The sequence below is a fragment of the Oryx dammah genome, unplaced genomic scaffold (genome assembly GCF_014754425.2).
Source record: "Oryx dammah isolate SB20612 unplaced genomic scaffold, SCBI_Odam_1.1 HiC_scaffold_23, whole genome shotgun sequence".
Taxonomy (NCBI): domain Eukaryota; kingdom Metazoa; phylum Chordata; class Mammalia; order Artiodactyla; family Bovidae; genus Oryx; species Oryx dammah.
In genome coordinates, this window is record NW_024070207.1 from 104451125 (window position 1) to 104463166 (window position 12042).

Here is a 12042-nt window from a genome sequence, read left to right on the forward strand (position 1 = left end):
GCGCTACCCAGCTTCCAAGGAATCTGTCCCACCAGTTCCAAGACTGGAGCCCATTTGGTCAGAGGCTCCTAATATTTTTGCCCCGCCATGTGCTGAGGGCATGCTTGTCTACTGAAGAGGGGCATATGGACGCTTGGACTCTGTCTCACCCTCTACCTTGAAAAACTTCCCTAGTGAGGCAGAGGGTGAAAGAGTGATTGCATCATGTTGAAGACAGTGAAAGAGGAAGCTGTCTTAGAGAACAATTCAGGACCACACATGTTTAAACAATGATTTCCTCACTTCCTTTCTGAGCATGCTGGGGTTTAATTTTTCTGGTAGATGACCAAAACATTTTACCACTCCAGCAGAGATCACACACAGACAAGCAAATCTAGATGTCTGGGCAATTTCCAGGGGAAACACATTCAACCCAAGGCCTCTATGTAGCCCATTACCTTTAAGACCACAACCAATGGTTATTTCTCCTGGTAAAACTTCATTTTTAACATCAGACACACATATTTATAAGCAGTTCAATGCTACCTCCCAGCTATTCTGGCTCATACAGAAGAGGACTCGACTTTTTAGTGAGGAAATACCAGAATGTGTCCAATTGTATGAAATTCCTTTAACCAGGGCTCAGGGTACATTCTTATGGCAGGGAGGGCCAGATTTTCCTGCTTTACACTCCCTCATTTTACCTCTATGCTCTCACCACACCAAGGTAATCAGGGCTGATTTCATAAGAATGTACTTGTGTGAAATGCAAAGGATCATAAGAGACTACTACAGACAACTATATGCAAATAAAATGGATAACCTAGAAGAAATAGATTCTTAGAAAAGTACAACCTTCCACAACTGAACAAGGAAGAAATAGAGAATGTAAGCAGACCAATCACAAGTTCTGAAACAGTGATTCAACAATTTCCAATATCCCAAAGTCCAGGACCAGATGGTTTCATGGATGAATTCTATCAAACAGAGAAGAGTTATTACCTATCAATCTCAAAGTCTTCCCAAAAAATTGCAGAGGAAGGAACACTCCCAAACTTGTTCTATGAGGCCACCATCACCCTGATAGCAAAATCAGACAAAGATTCACCAAAAAATGTCAATGTCAATGTCACTGAAGAACATAGATGCAAAAATCCTGAACAGAATACTTGCAAACCAAAAATGCCAGTCTCTTTAGTAAGTGCTATTGTGAAAATTGGGCAGCTACATGGAAAAGAATGAAGGGTAGTTCATTCAGGGTAGTTTTCCATTCCAGGCTTAAGTCTCTCAACTTTGAGACCCACCATCTGACGGTCTGACCCTTATTCAGTGTTTCCACAGCCTCCCTGGTGGGCTCACCATGTAGTCTAAATTAAAACTACCCTCCACCGCCAGACTTTTATTGTCCTAAAGACTCCAAGTGCCTTGCCTCAGTGTATTTACACTAGACTCCTCATGAGGAAGCCCTCAATCCCCTCATCTCCTTACACCTCATTTTTATTGGGCCCCTAGATCTCAGGTCACCAGCTAATTTATATGAATGCTGCTCTTAGACTCTAGAATTCTATAAGAAGGGGTTGAGTTTATTTTTCTTAGCATCCTCAAAACCACCCAGAAGCCTTCCAAAGAGCAGATGCTAAGTTCATATTTGAACAACTATAGTGCAAGTGTGCAAGAAAGCAATTTTACTGGGATTTCACTTCTCCCACATTCTTAAATAAGCTAAGCCAATCCAGGTAAATAAACTTCAATTTTACAAAGAAAGATGAAAACAAATAGACCAAGAAGTGAATACCTCTTAGGATTTTTTTTCTGTATCTGATGTTCACACAGACTTCCCTGTGGAAAAATTTCCATTTTCAGAAAAAAATCCATATTTCAATATCATGTTGTCTTATTCCAAATGACAGGAAATTATTCAAGGATTTCAGTCTGTGCTATGTACTACGAAAATTCTTATTTTTCAACTTGATAATCTGCAGTACATGTGGGAACTGTGCCATTAGTATACTTGGACTCTGAATCTAAACACATCTTTAATTAAAAGGAACAACATTTAAAAAAAAAAAAAGAAAAATCTGCAATTTGTGCATATTGTATAGGAAAACAAATATGTTTTATGCTGAATTTCCATGAGCCCCACCTTGGTCCTCTGCTAGTGGGAAGATTGCCTGCTTTCTTGAAATGTGATGTGAAGATTCTCCTTAGACTTCACTAAGGGTGGGAGGAGCTTTGGATATGCTCTGGAAAGTGCACTGGCCCTGGCACTGTAGGAGTCCTGGCTGCAGCTCTGGCTCTGGCTCTCTCTCTTTCAGCTCTCAAAGCCTCTTCATACCAGAATGGGAAGGTGCAGGACTTCGTATCATTGACATTAGCCCCAAACTCCCACATTCTTTTATATATCTATATCTATCACGGAAGCATCCCTTATTAGTTTACAAAATTGTACTCGTCCCTTTTAATAGCTTTGTAGTACTCCACTCTGTGGATATATCATGTTGCCTCAATTAACATGTGCATGGACATTTACGTATTTTCCTATGGTTGTGGATGTCTCTTCAGTGTTAATTTCTGGAAACACTGAATTACTGGCTCAAATGTAAAAGCATATTTAATTTTCTGACATTACCAAATTGTATTTATGCTCTAATCTCATTCTTAGACATGTAGGTCTCAAAGAATAAGATCAGTATATTCTCTAACACCATATACAAAAGTAAACTGAAAATGGATTAAAGACCTAGCTATAAGAATGTAAACCGTAAAACTCTTAGAAGATAATACGAGCAGAACACTCTTTGACATAATTCATAACAATATTTTTTTTGATCTGTCTGCTAAAGCTAGGGAAATAAAAGCAAAAATAAATAAATGTGTTGTAATTAAAGTTCAAAGCTTTTGCACAGCAAAGGAAACCATCAACAAAATGAAAAGCCAACCTACTATATGGGAGAAAATATTTGCCAATGATATCACCAATAAGGGGTTAATATCCAAAATATATACACAGTTTATACAACAGTCAAAAACAAAAAAAACCCAATCAAGAAAAAGATGGGCGGCTGCTGCTGCTGCTAAGTCGCTTCAGTCACGTCCGACTCTGTGCGATCCCATAGACGGCAGCCCACCAGGCTCCCCCATCCCTGGGATTCTCCAGGCAAGAACACTGAAGTGGGTTGCCATTTCCTTCTCCAATGCATGAAAGTGAAAAGTGAAAGTGACGTCACTCAGTCTTGTCCGACTCTTAGCGACCCCATGGACTGCAGCCCACCAGGCCCCTCTATCCATGGGCAGAAGACTTAAATACACATTTTTCCAAAGAAGACATACAAATGGCAGAGAGGCACATGAAAAGATTTTCAACATTATTAATCATCATATGAATGCAAATTAAAACCACAATGAGATATTATCAGAAGAGCTATCATCCCAAAAGAAAAGAAGTGACAAATGCTGGTGAGCATGTGGACACGATCTGTACACTGTTGGTGCGAATGTCAGTTGGTGCAGCCACCATGGATAACAGTAAGGAGGGTCCTCAGAACCTAAAAACAGAACTAACAAATGACCCAGCAATCCCACTCCTGGGTGTACATCTGAAAAAAAAAATAGCCCACTAATTAGGATGGTCTCCGTCAGGTCCTCGATGCTTGTCTGAGTCTAAGGGTTTCCACTGCTCGTGTCCCCTTCCCCTCCAGCCTCATCTACCCTCTCCCAGGGAGCCCTCCCCAGTCCAACCTCCCTGGTTATTAAGAAGGCACCCATGTCTGGCAGAGCCAGTGTGAGATGAAGAGATAGTCCTTCCCAGCCACCAGATAATCAGGAGTTTTGGCCAGACTTTTGAGGACACACTGAGACAGTGAGGAGTCAGACAAAAAGCACAGACTGTGGCACTGAAATGGATTAATAAGAAACTTAGTGATGTGGCCAGTGACCATCCAGCACAATATTCTGCAGGTCCAGTTGGGGATGACACATTTCATTGGCAAACCACAATTACAAACAAGAATGGCAGCCCATATTAAAGCAGTATATTCTCTCTGACAATTCTTTTCCCTAAAGATTACCCATTCACACTACCTAAGGGTGCATTTGCAACAGAATTTATTGTCCAGACATGAACACTAATGGCGGCACTTGTCTCGCTACTCCAAGATCACTGTGGTCTCTTGCTTTCATGATTTCTAGAGGTCTGGTGTCCATTTGTTCCCTGCTATGTGATCAGAACCCAGAAGATAGCCTCCCAATGCCAAAGGTTGCATAGATCTATAAAACATAAATAAGTACAAAATAATATTTCAGGAATGTACTCAGAAGTATGCCATGTGATGCTACCTTAAAAGTCAGAATAACCTGCATTAAAGCTTGAATAAACTTTCAGTTCAGTTTAGTTCAGTCACTCAGTTGTGTTCAACTCTTTGCGACCCCATGAATCGCAGCACGCCAGGCCTTCCTGTCCATCACAAACTCCTGAAGTTCACTCAAACTCACGTTCATCGAGTTGGTGATGCCATCCAGCCATCTCATCCTCTGCCGTCCCCTTCTCCTCCTGCCCCCAATCAGAGTCTTTTCCAATGAGTCAACTCTTTGCATGAGGTGGCCAAAGTACTGAAGTTTCAGCTTTAGCATCATTCCTTCCAAAGAACACCCAGGGTTGATCTCCTTTAGAATGGACTGGTTGGATCTCCTTGCAGTCCAAAGGACTCTCAAGAGTCTTCTCCAACACCACAGTTCAAATGCATCAATTCTTCAGGGCTCAACTTACTTTAAATTACTGCTAAAAATGAAAAAAAAAATCCCACAAATTCTACAAGATCCATACACACACAATGGAATATTACTCAGTCATAAAAAAGAATGAACTTTTGCCATTTTCAAGAATGCAGATTGATTGGAAAGTATTATGTTAACTGAAATATGTGAGATAGAGGAAGACAAATGCTGTAGAATACCATTTACATGGAGAATTTAAAAATAAAACAGACTAGGGAGATGAAGCAGACTCACAGATACAGAGAACAAGCTAGTAGTGGTTACCAGTGGAGAGCAGCAAGGGAGAGGGTAAGGGCAGGGACAGAAGATTAAGAGGTGCAAACTAATATGTATAAAATAGATAAGCTACAAGGATATATTGCAAAAAAGGGCGTATACCCAATATTTTATAATAATCCAATATTTTATATTTTATATAAAAGGAACATAACCTTTATAAATTGTGAATCACTTTGTTGTGTACCTGAAACATAAAATATTATACATCAACTATGAAAATGAAGTGAAAGTGTTAGTTGCTCAGTCTTGGTCCACTCTTTTTGACCCTAAGGACGGTAGCCCACCAGGCTCCTCTATCAGTGGAATTCTCCAAGTAAGAATTACCCACTGGAATGGGTATCCATTCCCTTCTCCAGGGGATCTTCCTCACTAAGTGATCTAACACTGGTCTCCTACATCGCAGGCAGATTCTTTGCCATCTGAGCCACCAGGGAAGCCCACAACAACTATAACTCACGATAAAAAAGTGGTGCTGGGAAAACTGGTCAACCACTTGTAAAAGAATGAAACTAGATCACTTTCTAACACCATACACAAAAATAAACTCAAAATGGATTAAAGATCTAAACCTAAGACCAGAAACTATAAAAATCCTAGAGGAGAACATAGGCAAAGCACTCTCCGACATACATCACAGCAGGATCCTCTATGATCCACCTCCCAGAATACTGGAAATAAAAGCAAAAATAAGCAAATGGGATCTAATTAAAATTAAAAGCTTCTGTAAAACAAAGGAAACTATAAGCGAGGTGAAAAGACAGCCTTCTGAATGGGAGAAAATAATAGTAAATGAAGCAACTGACAAACAACTAATCTCAAAAATATACAAGCAACTTATGCAGCTCAATTCCAGAAAAATAAACGACCCAATCAAAAAATGGGCCAAAGAACTAAATAGACATTTCTCCAAAGAAGACATATGGATGGCTAACAAACACATGAAAAGATGTTCAACATCACTCATTATCAGAGAAATGCAAATCAAAACCACAATGAGGTACCATTTCACACCAGTCAGAATAGCAGGGATCTAAAAGTCTACAAGCAATAAATGCTGGAGAGGGTGTGGAGAAAAGGGAACCCTCTTACACTGTTGGTGGGAATGCAAACTAGTACAACCACTATGGAGAACAGTGTGGAGATTCCTTAAAAAACTGGAAATAGAACTGCCTTATGACCCAGCAATCCCACTGCTGGTCATACATACCAAAGAAACCGGAATTGAAAGAGACACGTGTACCCCAATGTTCATCACAGCACTGTTTATAATAGCCAGGACATGGAAACAACCTAGAAGTCCATCAGCAGATGAATGGATAAGAAAGCTGTGGTACATATACACAATGGAGTATTACTCAGCCATTAAAAAGAATACATTTGAATCAGTTCTAATGAGGTGGATAAAACTGGAGCCTATTATACAGAGTGAAGTAAGCCAGAAAGAAAAACACCAATACAGTATACTAACACATATATATGGAATTTAGAAAGATGGTAATGATAACCCTGTATACGAGACAGCAAAAGAGACACAGATGTTTAGAATGGACTTTTGGACTCTGTGGGAGAGGGAGACGGTGGGATGATTTGGGAGAATGGCATTGAAACATGTATACTATCATGTAAGAAACGAATCACCAGTACTATGTTCAATACAGGATACAGAATGCTTGGGGCTGGTGCATGGGGATGATCCAGAGAGATGATATGGGGTGGGAGGTGGTTCGGGGGTTCAGGATGGGGAACTCATGTACATCCGTGGCTGATTCATGTCAATGTATGGCAAAATCAATACAGTATTGTAGAGCAAAATAAAGTAAAAATAAAAATTAAAAAAAGGATACATATATATATATACATATATATATATATACTCCCAGGAACTTTCACATATACAATACAGTACTATTAACTATGGGCTTCCTTGGTGGCTCAGTGGTAAACAATCTGCCTGTTGATGCAGGAGATGAGGGTTTGAATCCTGCGTCAGGAAGATCCCCTGGAGGAGGACATGGCAACTCAATCCAGTATCCTTGCATGGAAAATTCCAAAGACAGAGGAGGCTGGCAAGCTACAATCCATGGGGTTGCAGAGTAGGAAACGACTTGGCGACTTAACAACAACAATGATTAACTGCAGTCACCATGCTGTATATTATATCCCTAGGGCTTCTTTATTTTGTAAGTGAAAGTTGTCAATCTTTATGCCGTTTGGTCACTTACACCCATTTCATCCATCCTGCAATCCCCTCTTGTGGCAACCGCCAATCTGCAGCATGATGGACCTAGAGATTATCATACGGATTGAGGTGATTCAGACTGAGAAGGAGAAATATTATATGACATATCTTATATGTATAATTTAAAAAGAGATGATACAAATGAATTTAACTACAAAATAGACTTTCAGTCTCAGAGAACAAATTTATGATTGCCACTGGGGAAGGATGTGGGACAGGGATAGTTAGGGGATTTGGGATGGACATGTACACACTGCTATATTTAAAATGGATAAGCAACAAGGATGTACTGTATCACACAGGGAACTCTGCTTAGTATTATGTGGCAGTATTGATGGAAGTTTGGGGGAGAGTGAATACTTGTATATGTATGGCTGAAATCTGTTCACCTGAAATCTGTCACAATATTGTTAATTTGCTATATCCCAAAACAAAATAAAAAAGCTAAAATTTTACAAAAACTGTGCCTCCAGTGCAAGGGGTGTGAGTTCAAACCCTGGTTGGGGAATTAAGATCCCATGTGCCACATAGCAAACCAATCAACAAAATATCATCACAGAAAAAAGTGATGGGGCTCCATGAAAGAAATAATTGATAAGCTAGATTGCATTCCCTTTAAACTTCTGCTCTATAAAAATACACCAAGAGAACAAGAAGATGTGCCATAGTCTGGGAGAAAATATTTGCAAAAGACATATCTGATGAAGGCTCTTATCTAAAATATACAAAGAACTCTTAATATTAATAAGAAGAAAACTAACTTCTAATAAAAAATGGACAAAAGATATGAATAGATACCTGACCAAGGAAGGTACACAGATGGCAAACAAGCATATGAAAAGATGCTCCACATCATATACCATTGGAAGTGAAAGTGAAGTCGCTATGTCGTGTCCCACTCTTTGCAATCCCATGGACTGTAGCCCATCAGGTTCCTCTGTCCATGGGATTTCCTAGGAAAGAATACTGGAATGGGTTGCCAATCCCTTCTCCAGGGGATTTTCCCAACCCAGGGATAGAACCCGGGTCTTTGGCATTGGGGGCAGAAGCTTTACCATCTGAGCCACCAGGGAATCATATACCATTAGGGAACTGCAAATTTAAAAAAAAAAAAAAAACAAGCAGATACCACGACATGCCTTTCAGAATGGCCAGCTTTCAAAGGACTGACAACACCAAATGCTGGTAAGGATGTGAATCAACAAGAACTCTCATTCCTCAGTGGTGGTGATGCAAAATGGTAGAGCCACTGTGGAAGACAGTTTGCAAGTTTCTTAGTAAACTATACATATTCAACACTGCTGGTAGGAATGTAAATTGGTGCAGCCAGTTTACAGGGAAAACAGTATAGCAGTCCCTCAAAAAATCAAAAATAACACATAATACTGTCCGCAATTCCACTACTGTCCAAAGGAATTGAAGTCAGGACCTCGAAGAGAGCTCTGCACTCCCATGTTCATTGCAGCACTACTCACAATAGCCAAGAAAGGGAAGCAGCCTAGGTGTCCAGTGACAGATGAATGGATAAAGAAGATGTAAATATACATACAATGGAATATCATTCAGCCTAAAAAGAGCTAACCTCTCCAGTTATGACAGCGTGGATAAACCTAGAGGACCTTCTGCTACAGTGAAATAAGCCAGACACAGAAGGACAAATACTGCATGTCATTTATATGAAGAATCTAAAATGGTCAAAGTCAAAAAAACAGAGTAGAGGGGTGGTTGCCATGGTCTATGGGAGGGTAAATGAGAAGGAATTGCAGATTTAGAAAACATTCACAACCTATGCATGAGACAGGGTACTCAGGGCTGGTGCACTGGGATGACCCTGAGAGACGGGATTGGGAGGGAGGTGGGAGGGGGCTTCAGGAAAGGGAACAATGTACACCCATGGCTGATTCATGTCAAGGTATGGCAAAAGCCACTACAATATTGCAAAGTAGTTAGCCTCCAATTAAAATAAATAAATTGAAAGAAATTTAAAAAATTCAGAACCTAAACGTTGACAGGTATGTTCTCTTTGGTACAAACGTTTAGGACGTCAACCCAGGAGGCAGCATCTCAAGTAACCCTGAGAGAACTGCTCCAAGGAAGGGAGGGGAGGAGCCAGGTTACATAGAAGTTTTGCAGCAAAGGGCAGGTAGTCTGAATATCAAAAGATCATGATAAATGAAGGAAAACCAGATAACGCAGGTTAAGGAATTTAGCACTTTTCCATATATGGAAAGATGCAAGAATCGGGGCTCACTGAAATCATTCCTTTGATATGAACTTCACATATCTGGGGCCTGTATCCTGTATTTTTACATCCTGTGTTCCCTCAGGGTTCACCATCCGTGGTGGCTGCAACTGCTGATAACTGACACTGTTTATTCACTGATACAGCAGGCAGTATTCCAATTCTCAGTATTAATCAAAAGTTACAAAGTTTAATTATATAAAATGAGTAAGTTCTCGGGATCTACTATATAATATAGAGCTTATAGTTAAGAATACTATATTGTACACTCTCTAAGAGGTCAAATCTTAAGGTAAGTGTTCTTATCACAGATACAGAACATAAAGGGTGAGAAGGCATCTGTAAAAATGGCCATCATCAAAAAATCTATAAATAGTAAATGCTGGAGAGCGTGTGGAGAAAAGGGAACTCTCTTGCATTGTTGGTGGGAATGTAAATTGATACAGCCTCTATGGGCCTCCCTGGTGGCTCAGAGGGGAAAGCGTCTGCTGGCAATGCAGGAGACCTGGGTTCGACCTCTGGGTCTGGAAGATCCCCTGGAGAAGGAAATAGCAACCCACTCCAGTACTCTTGCCTGGAAAATCGCATGGACAGAGAAGCCTGGCAGACTACAGTTCATGGGATCATAAAGAGTTGGACATGACTGAGTGACTTCACTTTCTTTCTTTCAATGGAGAAGAGTATGAAGTTTACTTAAAAATTAGGAATAAAGCTACCACATGACCCAACCATCCCACTACTGGGCATAAACCCTTAGGAAACCATAACTGAATAAGACACACACACACGCACACACACACACAGAAGTCACTGAGTTGTGTCCAACTCTTTGCAACCCCATGGATTGTAGCCCACCAGACTCCTCAGTCCATGGGATTTTCCAGGCATGAATAAGACACATGTACTCCACTTATCATTGCAGCACTATTTACAACAGATAGGCCACAGAAGCAACCTAGATGTCCATCGACGAATGGATAAAGCAGCTTTGGTGCATGTTTACAATGAAATACTACTCAGCCATAACAAAGACCATATTTGCGTGAGTTCCAATGTAGTGGGTGAACCTAGGGCCTATTATACAGAGTGAAGAAAGTCAGAAAGAGAAATATAAACTTCGTATACTGACACATACACATGGAATCTAGGAGACAGCACCGATGAAATGTATTTGCAGGGCAGGATGGAGACGCAGACATAGAGGACAGACTTGGTGACAAAGGGGTGGAGGAGAGGGAGGGACAAACTGAGAGTAATCCTAAAACATACACATTACCATATGGAACATCAACAGCCAATGGGGATTTGCTGTGTGATGCAGGGAGCTCAAACTGGTGCTCTGTGATAACCTAGAGGGGTGGGAAGGAGTGGGAGGTGGGGAGATGTTCAAGGGGAAGGGGACACATGTATACCTATGGCCGATTCATGCTGATGTATGGCAGAAACCAACACAGTATTGTAAAGCAAATATATTCAGATTAAAAATATACTTTAAAAAAAGGAAGAGAGGGAAATTGTGAAGGTAATGGATATGCTTACAGCATAAACTGTGGTGGTCATTTCACAAGAGTAGACTTATCTCCAAACTCATCAATAAATTAAATATGTATAGGTTTTTGTATGTCAATCATACCTCAATAAATTGTCATTTTCTTAAACCAACTAAATAGATGAGGAAGCAATGGAAACAGTGACATACTTCATTTCCTGGGGCTCCAAAATCACCGCAGCTGGTGACCGCAGCCGCAAAATTAAAAGATGGTTGCTCCTTGGAAGAAAAGTTATGACCAACCTAGACAGCATGTTAAAAAACAGAGACATTACTTTGTCAACAAAGGTCTGCTAGTCAAGGCTATGGTTTTTCCAGTAGTCATGTATGGATGTGAGATTTGGACTATAAGAAAAGCTGAGCACCAAACAATTGATGCTTTTCAACTGTCATGTCAGAGAAAATTCTTGAGAGTCCCTTGGACTGCAAGGAGATCCAACCAGTCCATCCTCAAGGAAATCAGTCTTGACTATTCATTGGAAGGACTGTTGCTGAACCAGAAACTCCAATACTTTGGCCACCCGATGTGAAGAACTGACTCATTTGAAAAGTCCCTGATGCTGGGAGGGATTGGAGGCAGGAAGAGAAGGGGACAACAGAGGATGAGATGGTTGGATGGCATCACCGACTCAATGGACATGAGTTTGAGTAAACTCCAGGAGTTGGTGATGGACAGGGAGGCCTGGCATGTGGCAGTCTATGAGGTTGCAAAGAGTTGGACACGACTGAGCGACTGAACTGAACTGAACTAAAACATACCCTTAGGATAGTGGTAAAGAATCCAACTACAATGCAGGAGACTCATGGGTTTGATCCCTGAGTTGGGAAGACTCCCTGGAAGAGGAAATGGTAACCCACTCCAGTATTTTGTCTGGGAAATCCCATGGACAGAGGAGCCTGATGGGCCATATTCCATGAGGTGGCAAAGAGTTGGACCCAACTGAGTGACTAAACAGTAAATATACTCTTACCCTATGATCT

General features: G+C 40.7%; 1 pseudogene; it reads left to right on the forward strand.

The window, feature by feature from the left end:
- Positions 1-3380: 3380 nt before the first annotated feature.
- On the forward strand, positions 3381-4308 carry LOC120881692 (annotated as a pseudogene).
- Positions 4309-12042: the final 7734 nt, after the last annotated feature.